Source organism: Carassius auratus, unplaced genomic scaffold (genome assembly GCF_003368295.1).
Source record: "Carassius auratus strain Wakin unplaced genomic scaffold, ASM336829v1 scaf_tig00004606, whole genome shotgun sequence".
NCBI classification, from domain to species: Eukaryota; Metazoa; Chordata; class Actinopteri; order Cypriniformes; family Cyprinidae; genus Carassius; species Carassius auratus.
The window spans coordinates 37,239-63,610 of NW_020523610.1; the positions used below are offsets into that span (position 1 = coordinate 37,239).

At 38.3% G+C, this 26,372-nt stretch overlaps 1 pseudogene; it reads left to right on the top strand.

Annotated features, from left to right (window-relative positions):
- The window catches only part of LOC113070603 (mastermind-like protein 3), a 105,140-nt pseudogene that overhangs the window by 37,232 nt on the left and 41,536 nt on the right, over positions 1 to 26,372 (top strand).

Below are 26,372 nucleotides of genomic sequence, written 5' to 3' on the forward strand. Positions count from 1 at the left end.
TTTTTTCCTTAAGAAAAATTGACTTGTACTGTACTGAGATATAACCAACTGAATCTGTATTGAATGAAGAGCGTGTGAATCACAATCAGAATTCATAAAATCTCTCAATAACCATCCCTTGTGAATACCAATGTCTTCCATATCACTTTTATTTTCCTCATTCAGTTTTTTACAAATTTGAAAATAGCAGGCAAGATATTCCCTTAAACATCTTGAAGAAAGAGCATTATTCAGGTTTGGAACGACATGACCACAAGTAAATGACGACAGAATTGTCATTTTTAGGTTGAAGTATTGCTTTAACGCGACAACAGTGCTTCTCTACAGCATCACTGAGTGCTGAAACAGACACGACACCCAATCCTTTTCCTGTCTCAGGGGCAATCTGGACATGCTGTTTCCTGTCCAAACCAGTCTCGCTCCTGACACACAGTGAGCGGGTGGGTGCGTGTGTGTGGCTGGGTGTGTTTTAAGCGGCATGATGATAGTGACATTAGACCGTCATAGCAGTGAGCCATCGCACGCACACAACATCCACACACTCCTCCAGTAAACAACCATGCACACACGCCCTTGTCCATGCTGTGACAGTCACATTTAGAAGAGAATATACAGTCATATTGTGTGTGTGTGTGTGTCGCTGGCAGTAACCACACATTAGCAGATGTGTTTGGTAGGAAGTCATTTATATGTTAATGTTGTCATTTGCCATCGTAATACATTTGCTCAAGCCTGCCATCACTCCTCTACCCAACCAAATGTGACTTCAGAGTCGCCGCCTGGCATTGTGGGTAAGCAGGGAACATGCCACCACCTGAGTACAGTCCCTGTCATCCATCCAGACCTGAAGTGTGTGTTTGTGTGTACCTCTGGAATTGAGTTTTTTGTATCCGTAAATGAGGTGGATTTATTTTCGGACGTTATGATAGGTTGTTGATCGGAGCCCATGGGGCACTATTTGTCATTATCAGACATGGTTGAGCTGCGTGTGTGTGTGTTTGTGCAAACGCTCAACTCCGCTTCACCACAGCAACAATTTGCATTGCTTTAAAAGGGAGAAAAATCATTATTTCTCTCACTCCCGCTTCCCTCTCCTCCCCCTTTCTCAGGGCTCAGGTGTACTTGCTGCTTATGTGGAGAGAGGATGAGAATGTTCTTTTCCTTGTGTGCCTGGGAAGAACTCGCTTCAACCCTCCAGTGTTGGTTTTCTGCTGCTCATCCAGACTTTTTACACCCTTCAGAAAGATGTGAAGATGCTTTTTCGAACCCTCTGAGCTTTCACTCATGTGAGGCTGATGAGTTGAGTCGGGTCATGGTGGAGAGTTGTGGTCAGGGCGTCCTTCAGGGATTCAAGACAACACTTTAATGGGTGGGCCGACTTTCCTCTGGGGCCAATGAGAGCCTAAAGTGTAAAAAGACCTTTTTGGGACAAGCAATTTTTCCCCCTAAAAATTTCTGTAACGATAGCCTTGGTTGTAGAGAATCTACAACCAAAGAGTAATAGTTTAACATTTATTCAATAGAAGAAAAAAACATAAGAAATTGCAGATAGGTCAAATGAGTGAACAAGTCGCATTTTATTTTACTAAAAAATAAAATAAAACTGGTACATAAAATTATATGTTTAAACCATAAATACTGTAAACATGTTTTAAGATTTTACAGTATTCAGAACAGAACAGGAATGCAATACATACATTATAATGGAATCCATTATAAATAGTGTTTATTTTAAACATCAAACCTAAATGAATTTATTTAAAGTGAAAATGAAACAGTCAGTGGGAGCGAAATGTGGTATGCAAATTCTCTTGTTTGGCACAAAAGCAAATGTGTGTACTGCTGTACTGTATAAGACACGGCATGTTTCAGATAAAAAATAAATTTATTTATGCAGATAATCTTAAAAAGAAAAATCCAGTCATATTCAAATTCCTATGCATAGTCATATACAGTGTATTTTATGTATGTATTTACTTATTTCACATGATTGGCTTGGTTGGTGCTTTTTCTTTATTAGTAGTAAATAATTACACCCCATACTACACCCAAGATTAAATAGGATTTTTATAGAATTGTTACATTAAATGATCAATTATTTAATTAATTTATTTAATTATTTTATTTTTATTTATTTATTTTACTTTTTTTTTAAATTAAGTTTCTTAAAAAACAGAAAATGTCTATTTATCCAATATTGGGAACACAAATGTCATAATTAAAACATCTGAACAAATAATGTCCAGCGTATCGGCCTTTCACGGCCAGTAATTTGGATTACACTGAAAGACTTCAGGTTGTATTTGTGTGGGTGTGAAATCACGCCTTTGACCTTTAAACACAGTCACCAGAGCAGTGATAACTGTGATTTGTTCAGATTACAGACTGTGTATTAGTGTATTAGGAGCTCCCACAAATGCACTCGCTCACAAACACACGCGCAGGAGTGTGAATCAATACTATCATGCTGACTTAAGAAGAGATCTCCCAACAAATTAAAAGAAACTCTCATCTTCTTTCTCTCTTCTCCTCTGAGCGCCATTCATTATATTGCCGCCTGGCTTTTAGTGGTGTTTAGGCCTCATTTCACCCTTCTAACTGCAACAACATGGCTCTCTCTTTCTCTCTCAGAGGCTCTTTAATTCAACATATTCAGCTGCAGTCTAATTACTTTGTTCTATTCGTGGCACACTTGATGAATAGTAGTGCTGTTAGCTATTGCTCTTCACTCGCACGACTTCCTTGCACGCATGTGTGTGTTTGTGTGTAAATGTGTGTTTCATTGTCATTTAATAAAAGAGCATCTGTGTTTTTCCCTCAGAGGAAAGGTGTGAAATAGAGGAGCTTTTACTTGAAGTTAAACTACATGCAGCAGCAGGTTGAGTCTCCCGCTTAAATGGTTAACATCTTCATGACCCGAGACATCATCAAAACATAGCTACTTAAAGGCCTCACATATCTTTTTTTAATCCGTTTTATTTTTGGGCGTTTCAACCTGTAATCACAGATTTATGGTTGTGATCACAGATTTAGGGTTGCACGATAATCAAGATTATTAAAAAAAAAAAAATTATTTTAACATTCCATCAGAATTATTATACTTTCACACAAAAAGCACAAATCAAGAGAACATCGATTTGCATGGTTTGCTTGGAGATTTAGTCATAGCAAACAATGCAAACAGCCATGAAAACAGACTGGATGTATTACACTTTTATGTGTGAAGAATATCTCATATATTTTGACTCCTTTACACATTTTAAAAGCTCTTGGATGTTTGGGAGGTTTGGAAAATATGTCAGAAACGCTGTGCAATCAGTTTGTGACTCGTATCTTTATGCCTTTGTTTTGTATCTTTAGTGTTAACACTACATAAACAGGGACTACATATATTTCCTTTTTTGATATGGACCACAAAAAAAAAAAAAAGCCTAAAGATGTGAACACACAACACAATTTGACACACAAGTGATTAGCAAAGTGGTCTGATCTGCTAATGGTTGTGTTTTTTTGTGTGCTTTGTGTTAAACACCTGCTAAAATTAATATATGTACATTTTGGTTACTGTATTTAGTAAACAACTTTTTTTTTTTTTTTTTTTACTAAGTCATCTTAGTCATCTTCAGGTCAAGTCATCTTTAAATTTACAATGAAAAAAAAAAGGTAAAATGACATACCATAATTCCAGCCCACATTTGATTCAAAATTCTTAAAAAAAAAAAATTCTTTCTATCAGTTAAGTACATTCAAATTTTTTGTTACATCTCTGTGACGTTAGGGTTTTATGTTATGTCTTATCTTGTTAAATTAATGTTTATTGCATTATTTTAGTGCCATGAGTATTGGCGTATTGTTATGGGGTTTTTTTGTCTGTGTGTAAGTGTACCTTTACGTAATACACAGTCAGTGTACTTACAGACTCCATTACTCTATATAATGTATAAAAACATTAGCTTCTTTTATTGTTGAAGTATACATGGAATGTTCCTGCTCTCAAGCTCAGATATCGGCTGTATTTCTGCCACTTATAGTCATCTGAGACCGCTCTAGGAAGATAGAGGCCTTTTATAGTCCTTAAAGTTAAATGTTAGTTTACTATCAGGCCAAGAGAACTTGTCAGGAGTTAGAAAAGCTAAGAATCATGTGGCTCAAAAGAGCAAGAAACAATGAATGCATGAATGAGCTGACATGAACTGAATGAACAAATACAGGTGTTTTGATCACCCAGGGTCCATTCATGAAGGTTGTGTGTTCTCTTTTCTCTCCCTCAGTGTGTGTGTGTGTGTGTGTGTGTGTGAAAAGCAGCTGGGACCGCCTCTGTGATTAGATTAGCGTCTCTTAGCGCTTCCTAATTGGTCCAACAAACAGAAAGCCTGCCTAGGATACAGCTCCATCCTTTTATCTCCCTCGCACACACACACACACAGATGCGTCATCAGTATGTAGCCTTTCTTTCCTCTGATTTCAGTTACTCATTTCATTTGATCACTTTCTGTCTCACTTTCAGTAGAAAGTTCATGTTAATATGGAGGTTATTTTTGCACATCAATGCTCTCCCTCAAACACATTTTGAACTTTCATTAGGATGTTTATTTTACTGTAGCTTTTGTCGTTCGTCTGTGGTGTATGCAAGGTATCGTAGTATAAAATAGAGCGGTGGAATCAAACGTCTTTTCAACTCCATGTATTATGGTCTAGAAGTCATGATGTCATGAAGAAACCAAAGCTCCTAGCATGTAGTAATCAGATCCGTGCACTTTTGTGTTTGATGTCTCTTAGTTCACCGTTTTGCTCTTGCTTCTAACAGATTCACACGAAGAATGACATGACTAAGTGAAATCAATCACTGACAAAACTTGCAAGAAGTGTTTTTTTTTTTCTTTTTTGAAGCTAAAAGCGTTCATAACAAATGAATTTTCATGAGCATCTGAGAGAAGGTTCACATATCTGAACAAAATCAAAAGTAAAAAAAAAAAAAAGTGGAGGGGAAGCAAATTTATAAGGTGTTTTGATTTTAAAATACTTTCTCCTGTCCCATCTTTAAAGGATAGTCCATCCAAAAATGATAGTTTTCTCTCATGTTGTTCTGTGGAACCTGAAAGAAGAGATTTTGAAGAATGCTGGTCACCAAACAGTTTCATTTCCCAAACCTGTTAGAAGTCATCAGAATCTGACACTAGTCACACTGAAATTAGAATTCATCATTCAGTGTAGGAGTAACAGGCTGTGACATTTCACCCGTCCAAAACTTGATGGCTACTACATTAAGAACTTTTAAACCACTTAGTCTCATCTGCCCGCAGTTATCAGAGAGCCTGATCAAAGCATAGACCTCAGGGAAAACCATCTCAATCAAGATTTCTTTCACACGCATTTTTATGACTAAACCAAGAGCTGTGTATTTCCTTGTCACAGTGGTTACGTTTGAATTACACTTAAGAGATGTTTTTAATAGTGTAATTAACCGAGGTGTTGTGTGTGTGTGTGTGTGTCGGAGCCCTCGTTTGGTGAAAATTAGCGTGTTCTAGAAATGAGGTGAAGTATATGTACACAGTTTAGATACTTTATATAATGCTCACTTTGCTTATTCCTTCAGAATAGGTTTTAATCTTTGGCAAAACCTGAGTTTCAGTGCTTTTTTTTTTTTTAAGCATTATTGCATTAAGTAATTGCTGTAACTATTTTATAAATTTGTAATAAAGGCTTCATAACATGTTAAGGCATGTTAATGGGAGAACAAAGGCAAGAAAGCGGACAGGTTCCACTTTGAATCTATGATCTGCACACATGGTTATTAGTTTGTGAGCGTTCACGTGAGCAGCAGTACTGTGCATGTTTATCCGCACCACTGAACAGGAAAATGGTTACCGTACCATCCACATGTGCATTAACACTTGCACATACGTTCTCCGGGAAAGAGAGACCCCTCAAAGAAGTCCAAATGCAGCTTGGCAGGAAATGAAAAATGGATTAATGTTGCGCTTCCTTGACACACAGACAGAGACTCTGTGTGTGTCTGCTGCTGCTTTCTAGCTCCTTGCACTGGAGCACACAAGTTAGTGAAACGTGATTCTTTTCTTTCTCAGGACAGCAGCAAAAAAAAAAAAAAAAAAAGATTATATAAATGTTGTTTATTTGATGTATTTCACATCTTGAGTAGTATCCTCTTTTGAAAAGACTCTTTATAATATGCTATATACGAAAATATATGGGCCCGTTACAATAATTTATAGATAGTAAAACATGCATAAAAATTACTATGTAAATGTATTTAATTTAGTTTAAACTATAAATAAATCAATTGAAAATTAATTGTAAAAGTTAATATTTTCTTCTTTTATCAGAATTGTGAGGGGGTAAATTCAGAATTTTGAAATATAAGATAAAAAGTTGGAATTACGTTTTTTTTTTTTTTTTTTTTTTAAAACAATTGTCCTGTGGTGGAAACAAGTCTTCAAGCTAGACATCAAAGCAGAAACCCAGAAATTGCTAATGAAATTTGTTGATGATTATTTTCAGTTTTTTTTGTTTGCAGCCCTATTTTTTTTCTGTATTTTCTCTTCTTGCAGCTTGTCATTAGAGTATACTTAGTCGCTCAATAATATTTCAATTGCCCTCTGCCCGAGATCCTACACTGGGGCCAACAAGAGAGCAGCTCCATGTGTCTGTGCAATCTCTCTCTCTCACTCTCTCGAAAACCTTTGTTCATAGACTACTGAATAACACCGCACATCCTCTGTTGCTCCTCATGCCATAACACACACATACACACACTCTCTCAAAGTGAGGCCAGTGGGACACAGTTATTGCCTCGCCAGAGTGCCATCAGGGATGCTCATATCGGTGATGTGCTTTGTTTCCATGGTAGCCTCTCCGTCTCTCCTCCATCCAAACCCCCACTACCCTTTAAAAAGCTGCTTTGTGGAAGAAGAAAACGTGGAAAAAGTGGAACATTTAAAAGGGAAAAGTATGTAGAGTGAAAAATATGTCAGTGATGCTTGATGACACCAAAGCATCTGCATCTCTTTTAAGAATTTCTCTGTTTTTCTTTCCTTCTCTCTCACTTTCTCTCCGGCACGATTGGCTCAGCTGTACTCAGCTATCCACTGCCTGTGTGCCAGTTAGGGAAGACAGACTGCCATACACACACACACACACACACACACAGACATGTATACACTTAGACTGAATCATGCACAGGTGCACACTCTATTCCACTTATTCACACACACTCCAGACTTAACACACACACACACACACACACACATTCAAAGTCAGCAGCAGGTGTCTTACTCATCATTGAATATGAAAAGGTGTGTATGGTGTATGTCCATTTGTATGAGTTTTTGTGTATTTCTGAGAATATTATGAGGTTACTGTCTGAACTTCCATTTCTGTTTGAATTTGAAAGCATTTTGGGAAAAAAAACTCCTTGCTGTTCTCTGAAATGTATTATTTCTGTTCTGTGCTTTTCCTCTCTCTGTAAGGATGCTTGTATAACAGGTGCACACACCAGGCCTAAACAATGAGGATTTTTTTGCCCAGCCAACATTTTCACTGGCCACAGAAATAAAATGCTTTTACATTGAATTTTTTGGGTGCCAGTTTATCAATAATCGTCTTTTTTATGAATTGTTCAGTTTACATATGTTAATGTGTGATGATTACTGGGAATGATGCAGCTTTAATGTATCTCCATGAGTTTATTCGCAGAATTTAGCAGGAAGTTGTACTCCATTCATAATTGTAGTTCAGAGAAATTTTTTAGCTCATATTTTAATTTACATTTTTTTTAAATTTAATATTATGTTTTCTATACAGCATAATTTGGTGTTTATATGCAATAATGGCTTAAAATAATACAACTATGATGTTTGTATGTATAGTGTTACATATAAGCAGCTATGCTTTCATACACATGGCCCCATAAACTCTTACTCTGGCCCCTTATTCTTGATTCTTAATTTATTTATTTTTTTTTCGTGATAATGCAGCATCGGCCCCATAGGTTAGGTCACAGTCCAATAGCTGGACTGAAACACATTCACATTGGCTTTGATCCAGCAGGCCATCCTGGTTGTTCAGCCAGGTATACACACATAACAAATACTTTTTCTCAGTATATACAGAGATATATAAGAGAAATAAAGGGACTTCGTGTATAACAGAAGGGCATTGTGCAGATGCACAGAGACACACGCTCCAGTATCAAAGCACCTCCTGGCGGGGACAACGTAGCCGTGGTGACCAGACCATCTGTCTGGCGAGCTGAGGAGGGACACCCACCTTTCTTTCTCTCTCTCCCCCTTTGCCCCTGGCCTAAATGGCATCAAGTCAAAGCCACCCTGTCCCACCCAGAGCGGGCAAACCCAGATACCTCCCTGAAATAAGCCCCATCTGCAGTTGTTAAAATGAAGCCAATTTTAAGATGATAAAAAAGTGAGCTGGACTTCAGTCATGGTGGTTGTGAAAAGACGTTTCTGCATGACATGTAGAGCACAGGGACTTGAGAATAAGAAGGCTTTGTTATGTCTATCAGAAGAGTAATTGTTTTAAAGGTGGAGCAAATATTCCTTTTTTATTATTTTAAATGGAGGTAATTTGGATAAATTTTTGACTTCATATCAACTTAAGTGTTTTAGTTTTTTTTAGTGCCCCTGTTATGCCTTTTCGATTATTACCTTTCATGCACTGTGTCATATAGCTTTATGTGAAAGTTGTGAAGCCAACAGTACATGATAGATAAAGTTATAGTTTGTCAAAAAAAAAGATTCGAGTCACAATCACCGAAACGAGTCATCAGGAATTAAAATCTTATTCTGTTACGGCTCTACATCACAAAGTAACATATTCGCATAATGTCCGCCCACGTTCTACGTCGCCAACTTGCCTGCCCACAAACAGTCAAATTTCCATGTCGTGAAGACACCGTATCCTACGCTGTGAGAGTAAATTTGTTTGATCACATCTCATAATGACCACAGACTTGTTAACACTTGACACTTACCAATGAGAAATGTCCTGCTCCAATCGTGCTTGAGAATCAATCTCTTGTCGATCAGCCAGATCAGAAAAAACTAGTGTGTTTTTTTTTGACCTTGCATGCATGGCAACCTGTTTTAGGAGACTCATAAAACAATATTAGCAACCTTAAAAATGGCATTAGGGGCACTTTAATGAAATATGAGATTTCTGTTTCTCCATTGAAAGTCTTAAGTAACCAAAACTTAAATGAGGTTAAAAGGTGTCATAAAACAAATCCATATGAATCTAGCAGTTAAATCCAAGTCTTGTGAAGAGATAAGATTGGTGAACAGATTTATTTAATACTTTTATTGACATATAAACATACACATATACAAAGCAAATCAAACAATTTGATTCATAGGGATTTGTTTAATGACACCTATATAAGATTGTTGTATCTTTTTAAGTTTTATTTAAAGTGCACATTTGTAATGTAGGTTAGACATTTTTTTGTCAACTTTCTAGATAAAATATCAATTCAAGGTTGGTTCAACTATTGATTGCTATACTTGTCAAACTTGTTGTTTCTTTTAACACACTCTGTTAGCTTAGATCATTTAGAAGTTTCATCTTACCGTTGAATCACTGATGTCATATGGACTGTTTATCGATGTCCTTACTACCTTTCTAAACTTTGAACGCATCAGTTGCATTGCTGTCTTTGCAGGGTCAGAAAGCTCTTAAATTTAATCAAAAATAATCAAAAATATCTTAATAGACAAAAGGTCTAACGACAAAGGTCTTAAGGGTTTGTAACGACGTGAGAGTAACTAATTTATGACAGAATTTTAATTTTATGGGTGAACTATGCCTTTAAGAATTAAACCTATGACCTTGATGCTTCTACTGCTGTCCTCTACCAGTTAAACAACCCTGAAACCTGTTTACTTGCTTACCTGTTTAACCATGACAGTAGTATAGTCAGGTATGATCCGCATCTTAATATATCTCTTCCATTTCATCTGTTATAGTCTTGTGTGTTTCAATAAATGCTGTGATGCACATATCCAGAGCACATGACCTTCACTAAAAGCCACATCCAGACAATACCTTAGTAAAAACTACAGAGATCTATATCCTGTTTGAATAAGTACATGATATTAGATTATACTTTATTAATAACTGCAACCAAGACATCATAATCCTGTCCAAATAGATTCAATATGTATAGTCATCATATGAGCTCATTTTTGGTTTAAAAATAACTTTTTCCCCTTTTTACTTTTTATGCATTTCTGTTTCAACAATTTTGGCTTACTTTGTCCTTTCTTTTCCTTTGCTATCACTTTTTCTTTCTCTGTCTCTCTCTCTCTCTCTCTCTCTCTCTCTCACCCTCCTCCTCTTCTTGTTTTATGACTTTCCTCTTGCTTTGAGCCTGATTTCTGTGTGAGGGGAGAGATGGAGGGAGAAAGGGAGGTGGTGGAGAGAGGAAAAGGACAGGCAAATGGCCGGATTGATTTACAGAGGACTGAGGACAGCAGGAACAAACCCCTCCTCTCCTCACTTCCTTTCTTCCTCCGCCCAGCCACATTTTCTCTCTCTCCACCCCCCCCCCCCTCGCTGTGGTACGGCTCCAAGAACAGGAAGCAGTGGAACACTAAAAATAGAGAAAGAGAGACAGACAGAGAAAAGAGCATTTGGAGAGAGCGAGGGATGGCGAAAGCAGGGATGGAAAGATATAAACAGAGAAATCGTTTGCATAAACAGATGGGTAATTGGAAAGAATTAGGGAGGGAGAGAAATTAAAGTAATAAAATGGTCAACAAGATAACTGTAAAGCAAGTTTTAATTTCCTGCTGTCACAAGATGAAGGTAAACAACATGAGGGGGTGACAGAGAAATGAAGAGAGGTTACGGGGTGTCTGTCACTCTCCTCCCATCGCTGGGGTCGAGTCCAAAACCGCATATTCCTTGAGTAGGTTCTCCTTTTGAATAAGTGCTTACTTTGCAACTGTTGTATGTGGGTAGGCAGGGTGAATGTAATCTTGACGTATTACATTTGTCATGTTGTCATTATCATTTGACCTACCTGCGTCAGTTGAGTCGCTTCACTGCCATTCACAACTCCCCTCCTGTGGCATCATGGGATACTAAAGTTTCCAGTATATGCACATTTCAGAGTCTCATCAGAAGCAGAAGGTCATCAGGGTGCTTTTCACCTGTTTTACGAATACTATGCATTTGGGCATACAGCTCTTTAGAGTTTTCACCTGCTGTATAGTAAGGGAATATGTATATTCGAATAGAGACACTGTCAGATGTCAGTACATCCCCAAATTTTGGACTCAAAGTCTAAAAATTGCCATTTGGGACAGGCATTTTGTGGGAAGTGTAACCTGTAGCATCAATGCTTATTAACCATTAAGCCCTGTTCACACCAAGGACGATAACTATAAAGCCAATGATAAAGATATAGTTCTAAAAATCGTTCTCCATTTTAAAGAATAAGCACATCTTTATAGTTATTTTTATAGTTATTGTTCTTGGTGTGAATGGGTCTTTAGGCAATAAAAGTCCATTAGCATATAACTGTAGACCTGCTTGTACACATACATATTTCTTTAGTTAAAATATGTCAGGTGTCTGAAATGGGGTGTTTTTCTGCTATCTCATAATTAAGTCCGTAGCACTAGGGAGTTAATCTATCATGAATAGCTTCTTCTCTATTATTTCCATCATTTACACCAGCACCTGATGGTGTTTTGCGTAATCCCCATTTACTTTTAAGTCCTCGATCTCCTGTTGGCTGCCAGTAAAAAGCTGAAGTTACAATTCCCCAGAGTTCTGCAGTGATCACAATTTGAGCAGTTATCAGTACCAAAATTTTTTGTCTTCAGGAGTGTTGAGTTGTCATGTTGTGTGAGATTATCCTTGATTATCCGGTCGATAAAAGTGTTTTGAAATCTGCAGTCAGTGGATTATGTTTCCGTACCCATCGGATTGTAAAATGTCATGTGGCAGATGTAGAACTGATCTGGGTTCAAATTGATAATATCACATTCAACGAATGGCTTTAACATGTTTACCAAACCCTTTACGGCATTTGTTTGGTTCAAATGAACAGCAGGGTATTTCTTATTGGTCTAAAATCTGCCACTTATAAAACTTACATTAATTAATTTTATTGAACCTATTCTTTTCAGTCACAGTTTTGCCTGTATGGAAGTAGGCATATTTGGAAATTTTCGGAAAAATATTTTCGAAAACCTTTGGTTAGCACAGTGTTTCCCAAACTTGTTCCTGGAGGCACACCAACACAACACATTTCAAACTCTTCCTAATTAAACACACCTGATTCAAGCTCGTTAGCATAGAATCCAAAACCAAAAATGAATGGGATAGATAATAGATTCCTTCCAAAATGTGTGCCTCTAGGAACAAGTTTGGGAAACATGGGTTAGCATGCTAACAGATTAGCCTAATAGTTTATAATAGCCCCTTTCACACTGCAATTCTGGAAAATACACGGGTAATGTGTCCTGGCAATTGTTCCCAGGTTACTAGATTTTGCCCTTTCCACACTGCCAGTGATTACCCAGAATATGTGCGTGCGTTCACACACAACCCGTAAAGGTCCTGTAAAAACATGTGACATCAGGATGTGACGTATAATGTAAAAGTAAAAAACACTAGGCACGTTAACTTTCACTTAAGCTGGTGAACGATCTCCGTGTCAGTGCGGAAAATGAGGAACTAACTGATCGCTGCTTCATTACAGTTTACACATTTTTTTTTTTTTTAAAGAAATTATAAGAACAAACATGGATTTCGTCAAGATTCTTGTCTTGGAAATCCTGGCCCCATTTGGCCAACCACAAACAACAATTTTTCTCCTTGATTTGTTTGAACCTGTTGCAGTTATAGTATTTCAAATGTTTTTCCCGGTACGACCGATTAGTACAGCCCTATTTTCAGCAGCAATAATCAACAAAAGTTACAGGTTTGGTTCAGTGTAGGGCTGGACGGTTAATCGTAAAGAAATCGAAAACTAGAATTTAGAACCTCTAACCAGCTTAATTTCCCCATGTAGGTTATTTTGTATTTTTTATCCTATTAATACTTCCTCATAAAAACATACTACCGAGTGATGTGTATGACCATTGCGCTCGAGTCTTTTGCTGCGTCTCGCATATGAGGTGCATTAAAGAATTAAAATTTTTACACGTAGCGCCGCTCATCAATGTCAGTTCCAATAGTTCCATAATTATTAAATGTATTTTGTTCGCAAGAGAGGCTGGTTATTTTCTACATTTGACATGGCAATATTAATATATATATATATATATATATATGTATATGTATATGTATATATATGTATGTGTGTTCAATTAATCAAGGTTTTGATTTTAGGTCAAATCGGCCAGGTTTAGATCAGGGGCATTGTTTACGCTCAGTGCCGCCAATTTGGCTTATTCACATGTTGTGAAAACACTCCAGTAGTAGTGGTAGGGAGTACATTTTTTTTGTAGTTAAGCTTGATTATTGCATTAATTTAAAATGAAAATGAATTGCTAACGCTTTGCTTTTTTGTGTGGTTGTTTTGGACGCCTTATTTAGTTTGACGTAAATGGCAACCAAGCTGTGAGAAATACAATTAATTTTGTCTTAATTTTCACTTATGCACAACAGCACAACCCTCGGTGATCTGCATCCCTCTGTATTTTTGCATGTGTATCACATATATTTGAGACATACCTCACCAGTCAAACTAGTTGCCGTCAAACCCATATTTACAGAGTGATGAATGGATGACTCGAAGTTATTAAGAATGTGCCAAATGAAGTCAGTGGGAGGAGCTTAGCCTGAAGAGCGTGTGAGTAATGTACAGATGATTATGAGCAGTTTATTGTGACGAGCCGCTCTTTGTCTTCCCTCCCTCATTCTCCATGCTTCCTGTTCTCTCTTTCTCTCCCTTCCTTTTCTAGGCGCTATCTCTCTCTCTCTCTCTCTCTCTCTCTCTCTCTATCTCTCTCTCTCTCTCTCTCTCTCGGTGAGGTGCAGTAATTGTCTCTGCTGGCAGGGCTGCTGAAGGCTTTATTGGATTGGAGTAGGATTTCAGGGACTGTGTTTAACATGCACCCAGGCGCTACAGTGCACACACACACACACACACACACATTCACTCAGCCAGTGTTTAAACAGGCTGCCATTAACAGTGAGGGAGGGAGACGGCGAGCGAGAGAGAGCGAGTATTTAGCAGCGTTTAGGAGGAGGCGGTGTTGCTCAACGAGCGGATGCCTCGTGTGCTGACTCTCCGTGCCCCCTCTTTCTCCTCCCTCCTTTCTTCTGCATCTGCTCTCTCCTGTCCTCCCCCTCCTGTCTTCCTTCTATCTCGCTCTCTCTCCTCTTTTTCTCCCTCATTAATATCTTATTATATTAGTGTTAGCCAGTGGGTGCTCCTTCCATCTTCACACATACTGCCACCACACGCACTCCCAAAAACACACTGTACTGGGCTGAGAGTTATTTATAAACCTCTGTATCCCCCAGACAGGAACTCACGAGGGAGAGAGTGAGGTAGAACAGATAGAGAGAAAGAAAGGAGGGGTGAGGTAATACATTTTTTCCAGCTAACCACAACATTCCAAACTTCTACAACTCGATTCAAGCGTGAACAATGTGTATTGATCACAAAACAACAGCTTGCGAAAAGCTGAGAATGACTAATTTGGTTTTAATACAGCTGTGTATGTTGTGTGCATTTAATTACGTACAGTCCTCATATGTTTATGTACCCCTTGCATAATCTGCAAGATGTTAAGCATTTTAAAACAAATAAGAGTCATCATACACCTTTCTTTTAGTATTGTCCTGAGGAAAATGCATGACATTTATGCTCGCTTCATAGACACATTCTTGTTTGAAAGTACATTTGGTTCTTAAAGGGATAATCACCTAAAATTTAACCTTCTGTCATTGCTGTGCCTTTATTGTTTATTTATTTATTTTGTGTATGTGTGTGTTACACAGAAGAAATTTTGAATAATGTGCTGGGCACCCTTTTCCTTGCTTTAATAGGGCCTTGAACTTTAAAACGTGAGTAAAAGTGGACCATATGTCATAAAGGCATATTACTAATCAAAAATAGAGTTTTGATTATATTTATGGTAGGAAATTTACAAAATATCCTAATGATTTTTGGCATAAAGGAGAAATTCATAATTTTGAACCATATCTTACAATGTATTGTTGACTATTGTTAAAAATGTACCCCTGTGACTTAAGACTGGTTTTGTGGTCCAGGTTCACACATGAGTTGTGTGCTACTTTTCAAGTTTTCTGAGGTTATACAGTAGCTTTGTTGACTAATAGACCAGAATATCGGTTCACTAGCGAGTTGAATCAGTTCATTCAATGAATCATTCAGACTAGTTTTATGAACTGGATGAAATGAATTGCAGATTTAACTAAAAAGTGTAAATTGTTGATGAATCAGGCATTGCTGTTTCTCTCATTATTTTTTATTATTATTTATTTATTAATATTAATAATTCATATTAGAAACAGTGAGCTGCTATACTAGCCAGGGGAATCCAGGATCTAGTACACATTAATATAGAGCTACAAATAATAGTAGCTCAAGGATCAACATGCAATATTAAGAACCAGGGATATGTAAACACCTGAACAGGATAATTTGTGTAATTTCAGTTATTATTTTGTCTAATGGAATATATGTACATTTATGCTAGGACAAATAGCTTCCTGGGCGTTGTAATAAATAAAAAATAAAATGGAATGTTTATGAATGTTCTAATTTATTCTGCAAATGTGTACACTTGAGCTCAACTGTGTATCATAGGATGTTTCTTTCACCTCTTAAATTAAAGGGTCATGCACTCAGTTCATTTTAAAGTTTGATGAGCTAGATCTAAAACACACACATAGACATACACACTTACACAAACCACATTTTTCAGATGAGTACTTTGTGCAGTATTTACTTGAGAGAGGCTGTGTGTAAGTGTCAGTGTTAAAGTGTCAAAGGTCGGTCTGCCTTTATTGTACCGTGTACATTCAAGAGCTCAATTTAATGATGTGGATTAAACGCATACATATACACACACACACTTAGACACATTGGGTTTAGCCTTTAATACATGCTTCACACACAAGACACAAGACCTAAAGCATGAATTTCATGGTCATCTAAGATGTTGTTGTTGTTGTCTGATTGTACGTATCTGCTGGTCGGCGTGTAAATAATTTAAAATATCTTTATTTAATATATTTAAAAATGTAATATATTCCTATGATGGCAAAGCTAAATTTTAAGCATCATTACTCCAGTCTTCAGTGTCACATGATCCTTTAGAAATCATTCTAATATAGTTAATTGCTGCTCAAGAAACATTTGTTTATTATAATCATTTTTAAAAACCAGTTGTGCTACTTAATTCTCTTGTGGAATCAGGGTTCTTTGATGAATAGAAAGAAATATCAAATTAACTGCTTATATTTAGCAATTTTTGTAACAATTCAGAAATATTTTCTTGCTGAATAAAAATATACATTTTTCTAAAAAGAAAAAAAAAGGTTTGGGGATATTTGGTTGAGTGTGCTCATTTTTCTATTTAGATTATCTTATTCTTAAAAAAAAAAAAATCAGGGTTTTCGCTTTATTTTGTATTTTATTAAATAATACAATAATTGTCAATCATTTGTCAAACTTAGTACCTCCGCCTACTCTAAAATCTTAAGCCCCTATCACACTTCACATCGGACCCGGCAAATTGCCGGAACATTGCCGGGTCGCCTTCTGTGTGAAAGCAACCACGTCCCGGGGATTGATTATGGCATTGAACCCGGGTCGGGGACCTAGTAACATTGCCGGGTTCAATCTCAGGACAAGTGCTATGTGAACAAAAGCCAGATCTAATGCCGTGTCGTTGTGATGACGCACGTTACTGCACGAGTCTTCTACCGGCTGTTTTGAAGGAAGATCAACATCTGCGACAAAAAAATATGTGTAAACTGTAATGAAGCAGAGATCAGTTAGTTCCTCACTTTCCGTGTTGACGCGGAGATCGTTCACTTGGTTCAGTGAAAGTATAACGTGCCTAACGTTTTCGACTCTTACATTACACGTCATGCCCTGATGTCACGTGTTGTTACGGGATCTTTACGGGTTGTGTGTGAAAGCATGCACATATCCCGGGTAATCACCGGCAATGTGAAAGTGCAAAATCTAGCGACCCGGGAACAATTGCCGGAACACTTTACCCGTGTATTTGCCGGAATCGCAGGGGCTTTATTGGTCCAGAATTCTTTTTCTGTACTTTTCAGAATTCATGCTGTACTTTTAAATGTCAAACATCATCTGATTGGTTGTAATCATGCCACGTGGCACAGCAGTTTTTGCAGTATTTTTTGACAGACAAATATCATGTCACTGGAAACTTGTTTGGACACAATATAACCATGGTTTATACCTGACTGTGATTTAAAGACAGTTTAGCATTTTCTTACCTAGAAATGCAACATATATTTGCTCATTTGCTAGGTGCAACCTGTAAATGAAATAATCAAGGTTGCGTTTTCTGTTATTTTGTACAATACGGTTACGAGACAGAGTCAGTAATACGGGGTAAGTATTGCATACATTGACAAAGAAGAGTGCACAGAGATTGAGACATGAAGAAGAGAATTCAGTAGATGAGGAAAAAATCATAGGGTAGGTATAGAAGGGGAGAGAGAGGAAAGAAAACATTAGGGAGGTAGACCACTAGAGAGAAAGAGCGAGAGAGATTATTGGCAGAAGTGTCCAGTGCACTCAGCCCAGGAACTGGGGGGAGGGGCTTCGGGATCAGGAGGTTGCTATAACAACTGCACCTTGGTGGTTCTCTCCCCCCCACTCTCTCTCTCTCTCTCTCTCTCTCTCTCTCTCTCTATCGCTCGCTCCAGTCACATGAAAGCATTACCGTCTGTCTGAAGAGCTCTTCTGTCTTTCCCTCCCTCCCTCTTGTATTTCTCTCTCTCCCTTTATCCATGTGCTCTCCCACATGGTGACTGTGAAGAGAGCAGGAGAGGGAGTGTGTTTGTGTGAGCTACTGAACACTTTAATAGGCAGTGAAATGGAGAAAAACAAACATCAGCCTCCCCCCGCTATACACACACACACACACACACACACACACGCAGGTATGAACAGACTTTCTCTCTCTTCCTGTCTCTACCTCTGCCGCATGTTTTCTTAACCCTGCCATGCTAGTTAAAGCTTGGGGGAGGTTATCCCGTCGGTCTTATCCTATTACGGCGGTTTTGAGCCAAATGCTGCTAGCTAGATGGGTCTCTGTCTGTTGGCTTGTAGTGTCGCTAGTTACACCATCCGTACCATACCACTCGACCCCAGTCATCAGTGACGATGTCTGCTAGAGGGGGTGGGTGCTAAACATACCTAATTACGCCTCACTTAGCATGCAGAGTCTTTGCAGGAAGATGATCATTATTGATATCAATCGTGTGACACTCTGAGAGGATTCATCACACACGGACCAATAGGGTGCAGGAGTGGAGTGAGAAAAGGCTTAGCAAAGTCATTATTAAATTTAAAAGGCATTAATAGGACATGTTCTCGTAGCAGAATATGTTGGCCAGTACTATTTTTACTGGTCATTATGTTTCCTTTTAATAGAACTTAGAAATAAGTGGCAAACTAACCATGAAAACCTATAGCTATAGTTATTTAGTTATAGTTAAATATTTAATAAAAATAGTTAATAGTTAATAAATAGTTAATAATAATAATAATAATAATATTAATGTTACATTCATTATAATATAAAATATATATTTTTATTTAAATTAGTGCTTGTCACAATACAATTTATGAAGACAAAAATATCATTGTTAGTAAATGATGGTATATATTAATTGTAATTACTAATACTTAGTTGTAATAGTAGTAATGACAATATTATATACAGAGGTTTAATTATTTTATTTTATTTTATTTTATTTTATTTTATTTTATTTTATTTTATTTTATTTTATTTTATTTTATTTTATTTTATTTTATTTTATTTTATTTTATTTTATTTTATTTTATTTTATTTTATTTTATTTTATACTGGTGGCACTCCAAGCTATTGTTGTATGCTTTGACAGTTGGTTACCGGTTCATAAACGCAGTATTTACAGCACAATTTTACAAATATCTTTGTCAGTCCCCTACCCTGACTCTGTGAATGCAGCCGGTTTTATGTGAGCCACGTTGTTTTCGATTTCTGCGTTGATTTCTTTCTCTCTCACCCCATCATTCACTCTCTCCATGTGAGTGACAGTCATCCTAATCGTCTTTATGGCATGATAAACGGCACGAATATTGACAGCCATCGTGACAACGGTTGCCTTGACAACCCCCTTAGCTGCTGCACACGACAGAGGTGTAATGAAAGATGCAACCCCACGCAGACCTATAGTCGACATGAACGCGAGGGTCATATTTGAGCTTGCTACAGTATAGCTTACAGTACATGCCGTGTCTGTTCAGCATAGCCAGACGGTGTAAAAGTCTTATAGAGTTAGACTGCAGCAGAACATGTTTTGTATGTGTGTGCATGCCTCATTTTATCCTGCTTATCTCCTTCTTTTGCATAAAGCTAGCCAGTAAGCATCAGCCTTTCTTGTTTCCCATCATGATCTCGCTGTTCTTCTGGTCATGTAGGGAGAGACAGACTGAGAGAAAGAGATAGAAGGAGGGAGGGGGACTAGACGTATTGCCTCGGAGGAGGCTCGGAGAGAAGATCCATGAATCTTGTTGTTTTAGAATCTCATTTCGCATGTTTCGGTGGTGTGTGTGTGAGATTTCTAACATGCACACACACCGAAGTCCACTGGGATAAGTGAATAAGGTGGGTGGAATCCTGCTACTGTGTATGGGAAGAATTTGTCGCTAATGTTCTTGCGGATCTCTGGGTTTACGCACACACTTCATTTCTGTAATTAACACACCGTTAAATGTGTTCACTGTGAGAGTCATTAGCACAAACAGAATGAAGAGGAGAGATGATGGGAAACACTTTTCACCTTCTTTTCTATCCTCACTTCTCAGGAGGCATCTATCACTCTTTCCCCATCGATATTTGCCGTTGTTCGTTCCCTACCACACTGCCCTGCAATAGTGAGAGGGAAGGGACTGTCTGCAAAGTGACACAACTGACTCATTTGTGAATTAACTGGAGGAATGCTTAAACTTATATTATGACTGATTGCACTTTTTTCCCCTCCTTATTTGTGGTTGATTGTGCCAATATGTAATGCTATTTAAGGCAGTAATTGAATTTTTTAAGGTTTGTCCCTGTCCCTAACCTCTGTTGGCATGTACATGTGTGCTACTGTCTAGCATGCTTGTGTTGAGCGGCTTAGACACAGCTTAATGGCTGAGACAAATTAAGCAGAAGAGCATTGTGGGATAAAATTGTGCCCATGTGTGAACAATGAAACTCGGTTTGTTTTGCAACTGATTCCTTCCCCTGTATTCTCTCTCTCTGTTCTCTCTCTGTGTAATTGTGAAGTGATAACTGACACCCATCACCATTTCCCTCCTATCAGTGATTCTCTGTGGAGTGAGAATTCATATGTTTGTCTATGTGTGCAGTGCCAGTAAAACAGGAATGTGCAAAACTACATATTTTCAAAACGGACAAGCCAGTCAGTTGAATGACTAGTTCAATAGTTAGTCTAAATGAAACCGTGCATAATTAGGTTGGTTAAGAGTTCATGAGAACCTGATCTGACTGTCAGATAGAAAGTGCCCTTGTGTTTAAAAAATAAATAATTTTTTTAAAAATGGAACTGTTAATTTTCATTGAACCATGCTGCTGGATGAACACACTAAGACTACCTTTCAGTAGTCAGTCTAATTCATCCACTTTTACGGACTGCTTTTTTTTTTTACCGCAGTTACGGACTGTTTACCACTGTAGTTTGTGTTGATCAAAATACCTACCCTCATTTAATGTCAAAACAACACCTTAGTGAAAGATGTTCTGTACTATCAGATAAACAAAAAGAGCAAGGCACTTTGAGTAAATATCAAGTGAATGTTTAATCATTGGCAGAAAACTTTTTCTATCGTGAAGTTACCTATGTAAATTTTGGCATTTTGGACTAGAAACCACTCTGACGTCCTTCTGCTCTGAAATGTAAATAATTGTTTGAATAGCACCATGCCTGACTATTTATACACTGCAAAACTGCTTCACTAGGTAGCATTACAATATATTGTGAATGTATGACAACAATATTATGAAAATGTGTTGTTCGTTGTTTTCATATTGACTTGAAGAGACATTCTAACCATTTTTCTCTCTTCAATTTCTCTCTCAGCTCCAGGAAACGGTGAAAAGGAAATTGGACAGTGCCCGGTCTCCTTTAAATGGTGACCAAAATGGCCTCAGTGATAATAGTTATTCTCCCACTGCAAAGAGTCTCCGTAAGGAAGGATGCACTGGAATGGACTCTCTTGGTAGCCTCCCACCCATTTCCCCACTTCATCCAATTGACATCAAACCCACCTTGCCCTCGGGCAACAACTGTGCCTCCTCAAATAACGGAACCGGCAACGGCAATGCTGGTACAAACCATATTACTGGACGGCCTGAGGATTTAGGCAAAAATGGTGGAATGCCTGATATTAAACTAAACGGTTCATTGGAGCTGGAAGATGGCTTTAGCCTACTGAAGGACATGAAACAAGAGCCTTTGGATGATGGCGGTGGAATTGAGTCCTCGGAAACTTCGCTTTCAAATCAGAACAAGCTATTCTCTGACATCAATTTGAATGACCAGGAATGGCAGGAACTGATTGATGAGTTGGCCAACACAGTGCCTGAGGACGACATGCATGACCTCTTCAATGAGGACTTCGAGGATAAAAAAGAAGTGAGTGACTTCACACGGGCCACAACAGAACAAACACAGCTTGCACAAGACCCAGCACCTAACTCTGTAGCTACGGCACCCAACAGTACACCGCAAAGTGGACAGATGCCCATGGGGTCACCTCAGGTGCGACCATCTTCCTCTGGTCCTCCGTTTGCAACTGCTGCCAATGGGACACCACCCCAGCAACCCTTGCAGCAGTCACCAGCAGTTGGAATGCCATCAGGATCGCCTGCTAACTGCGTGGCACGTTCTCCACAAACTCCCACCCAAGCGCAGACCCAGGCCTCAAGGCCCGGAAATGGATTTATGATGAATGCAGGTCCTGGTGTTGGCCCCATGGCATCAACTCCAGTAACAGGAGGTGGTCCTGGATCAGGGGGAACAGGTGGAGGTGTACCTGTCCCGCCCAATTCTGAACTTTCACCGGCCGAGCAGCTGAAGCAAATGGCTGCCCAGCAGCAGCAACGTGCCAAACTTGTCCAACAAAAACACCAACAGCAGTCCCAGGCAGCAAACTGGTCACCTGCAGGAGCACCAACAAGCCCATACAGTGGACCCTTTAACCCAGACAAACCAAATAGCCCCATGATGTATACACAGGCTTTCAATGCTGGCAACACAATGGGGCCAAAAGCACCAAGCATGAACAACTACCTCCCACAGAACCACATGAACATGCTCAACCAGCAACAGCAGCAGCAGCAGCAACCTAATAACTTGGCTGCCCAAAACAACCTCAATAAGCAGCTCTCTTATAGTAACACCAAGCCGCTGACTCATTTCAGTGGAGTAGACCACATTAGTCAGCGGATGACGCCGCCCATGGCCAATCAAGCCAAAAACCCGATGATGCCCTACATGCAGGGCACCGGGGGTGGGCCACCACAAGCTCCAGGTCCAATGCCCAACCAGTCAGCCCATTTAAGTGAAGAACAGAAGAGGATGATGATGATAAAGCAAAAAGCGCTGAGTCAAGGCATGTCATATGGCTCTATGCAGCAGCATGTACAGGTAAGTTCCTTGATTTTTATTCATGCGATGTTATGGAGAGAAAAATATCAATATTTGAATGGAATATTTCATGCACCAGGGCAGCAGTTGTAAATTGGATGTGTATTAGCTAATCTTTGGGATTTTTGTGGTCGGATGGTTATTGTTACATTTGAGCTGTCGGCTTTAGAATTATGTTAGCAATTCTTGGTATACTGTATCTTTGTTAGTCTGTGCTTTGGACAGACACATTTTGACATTTTGTTGTTGACACTTGCCAACTTTATCTTAAATTTGTCATAATCTGATTTGGTTGGTTTGTGGATGAGAAGCCAGGGAATGTATGTAAGTGACAACTTTCTTAAGGCTTTAGCCATTTCCAAAAAAAAGATTGGTTAGATAGATGGATATAGATCAAGCCTTCCACTTTGCCTAAACGTTTTTAATTTATTTTTACACAAAAAGTCCATTGGTCTCTTCACAGTCCGTTCATTGACTGTCAGGTGCATATAGCACACCAGTCTTAATGCACTATTTATTTATTTTTTGTGTGTTTTCTCTATATAGCTAGTGATTCATGAAGACTGCTGGACCATTATTATTATAATTTTTTTAATTGTTCTGTTGTGTAATCTACTTCAGATAAACCTGCTTCAAATTGCATCAAAATATCAGACCTCTGATTGGTTTCTTTAACATGTCAGTCACATGGCTCTTTTTGTGGATGTTAAAATATGCTACATTTGTTGAAATTTTAGACAAACGTCTGACTATGCAAAACTAAAAGCTAACTCTTAATCATTCAGATAATGCTTCCGCATCAGGCAGTTTGCCTAGAGACACGCCAAGAGTCGAACCGATAAGTCCTTAACCATTACTCTGGATTTTATATCTGTGTTGTGCAGTGGGACAGTAATGGTTCCTGTTGCCCTGAGCAACAGCTAGCTCTTGGAATAGGAAATCGACACTCTGTAATATATTTATGCCTATGCGCCAACCTCCGATGTCCCCGTGGCCACCAGAATCCCTTTCCCTCATCCTTTCCTTGAAATAAAGAGCAAATGGCGAAACATTAAAAGAAGAGAGAAGCTCTTATTTCAGTCTCAGGAATTGATAGGATTTTGAAATTACTCATTACAGGTCACTTAAATGTCACTGCCAGTCGCTCATTGGTTGTAACAACTGGCCTTCAGTCCACAGCTAATGGGAAGTGTGAAATTTGTTACTATCTGTTGCATGATTATCTAAAACAATTCCTTAGTTAGACTAAGGTTTACATGGAAAAAGTCACCCATGAGTGCTAAAATACTTTTGTAATTGGAGGGGTGGTGGTCTCAGTTACTGAAGAGGTCTCGAGTCTGCTAGCTTCTGAACTGTAAATTATTCTCATTAATGGTGATATCCTCAGCCCCTCCCAAGCTCCCTCTCTCTCCTCCTTTCGTTTGATCCATCTGTTCATTGGGTCCTCTAGCTCTTGCTCTGAGATTAGATATTCCTCCACCCCTTTTCCTCTGTTTTTTTTTTTCTTTTCCTGCATCTCCCGTGTCCCCCCTCCCTTCACTATTTCCCTCGTTCTCTCTCCTCAGAAGCAATAAAGGGGTAGATTTATGATGGCTGGTTCTTTTTCAGCCTGAGGAAAATGCAGCAGAAGAGCGAAACAAGGTAGAGAGAAAGAGAGAGAATGAGAGAAAAAGCAGAATTAAGGTAGATCATAAGTAAAAGATGGTATGAATTATGGAAAAGGTGTAAAATAAATCAGAAACTAAATGGGAGAAAGGTACTATGAAAGAGAATAGAGTGTGAAAAAGGGAAGTGTGTGCTCTTTTCTAATTTCCCTCCTTCTAAATACACTATTGATGTTTTTTCCCTCAGTTTAATTGGTATAGTATAGTATCATATGGTACGCTTACTATATGAACGTCTGCACAAAAATTCTGCTTTCATTGCTTTGAATATAGTAGATATAATCCTGATAAACATTTGCTAATTCTTCACATCTTGTTTTCTCAGCCACCTAAGACCTGCCAAACTGGTGTCTTCATTGCTAATGCTAATTTTTGTTTTGCCTGAGGTCTGCATATCAGAATTACTTCTTTGCTTCCTTTTAGCGCAGCATCATCTCCGGTTCTTGTATAGTTATTACTGGTAAATCTCGTTACACACCAATTAGAACAATAATCGACCTGCAGTGAAGTGGCTTGCAAAATATTTAAGATTTGTGTTAGCAAACCAAAAGATGCTAACTTAGCTCAGGCACTAAATTCCGACAATTTGCATGCAATGCTTATCATTATATCATAATGTCATTTTTGTCCATAGAGATTGTGTGAAGTGTTACCTGTGTGCAGATCTCTGCTTTAGAAAATCAATAACAAATTCCACCACATGCGTTTTGTATATTAGTTGCTCCATTGCATGAATTGAAACCAATAGGTGGCTTTTGGCTTCACACAAAAGGTGTGGGTTTATAACTTTGAGAACAAATACAAAATCAGCTATTTTAAATACAGGTTTAAAAAATGTGTTCAGTCATTTCAAAATGTCACTCAGATTTGTTGCTGAAAATATTATATTTAATAATTGTAATACAACAAAAACTGAAGGGTTTTATTCCACTAATATTCTCAGACTTTTTAATTACACTGTGTTTGATTTACAAAAATGAATAGAAAACAGGGAGAATGTTATGGTTTCATAATATTGTCAAATTATGGGGTTCTTGCTTTCAGAACTTCACTATAACTGTTGTTTGGGTACTCTGTGTGTGCACCTACTATCATTTGGAGTTGAGGAATGGAGTGTAAACAGCATTGGATGCTTTTGGTGGACACTCTTGGAATGGGGGTGGAATTGCAATAAGGAATATTCATGGTTTCTTATGAAGGTTAAGACATTCAGTAAAAAGCTTTCTCTCAATGGCTTCAGAACCTAGTTGTCTGTTTATTCATTTATTTTTTCATACACAGGTGGCTAAATGGACGCGTTTGCAAAATCGTATTAGTGTGCGATTATTAAACTTTAGCTCGGTCCTCAAAATCTTTTTAGTCAGGCTTTGATTGTCACTCCATGCCATTTTGCATATCGCTGTGACGGGTGTAATTTATTTGTGGATGATCAAAAGGAAAGAAGGGGAAACGATTTGGTGGGCTTTATTTGTGTGTGTGTGTGTGTGTGTGTTTATTATGGCTAATGTCAATGTAAAGCTTGTGTGTGAACGAATAGATGCTTAGCTTTTAATATGAACAGTAGGGTTGCCTAATGTTCAATCAGCAACCCTAGCCTGTTTTATATATTTACAAAGAAACTATGAATGATACTTAGCAGAGCTGAACTTGCTACGTTGGATAGTTGCTAGATGTTTGCTTACAAGGTGGTTTCCAGGGCATTACTAAGCAATTTATGTGGTGTTCTGAGAAGTTTTTTCAAAGCACATTGCTAGCGTGTTGTGGGAAATTGCTCAGGCTTTG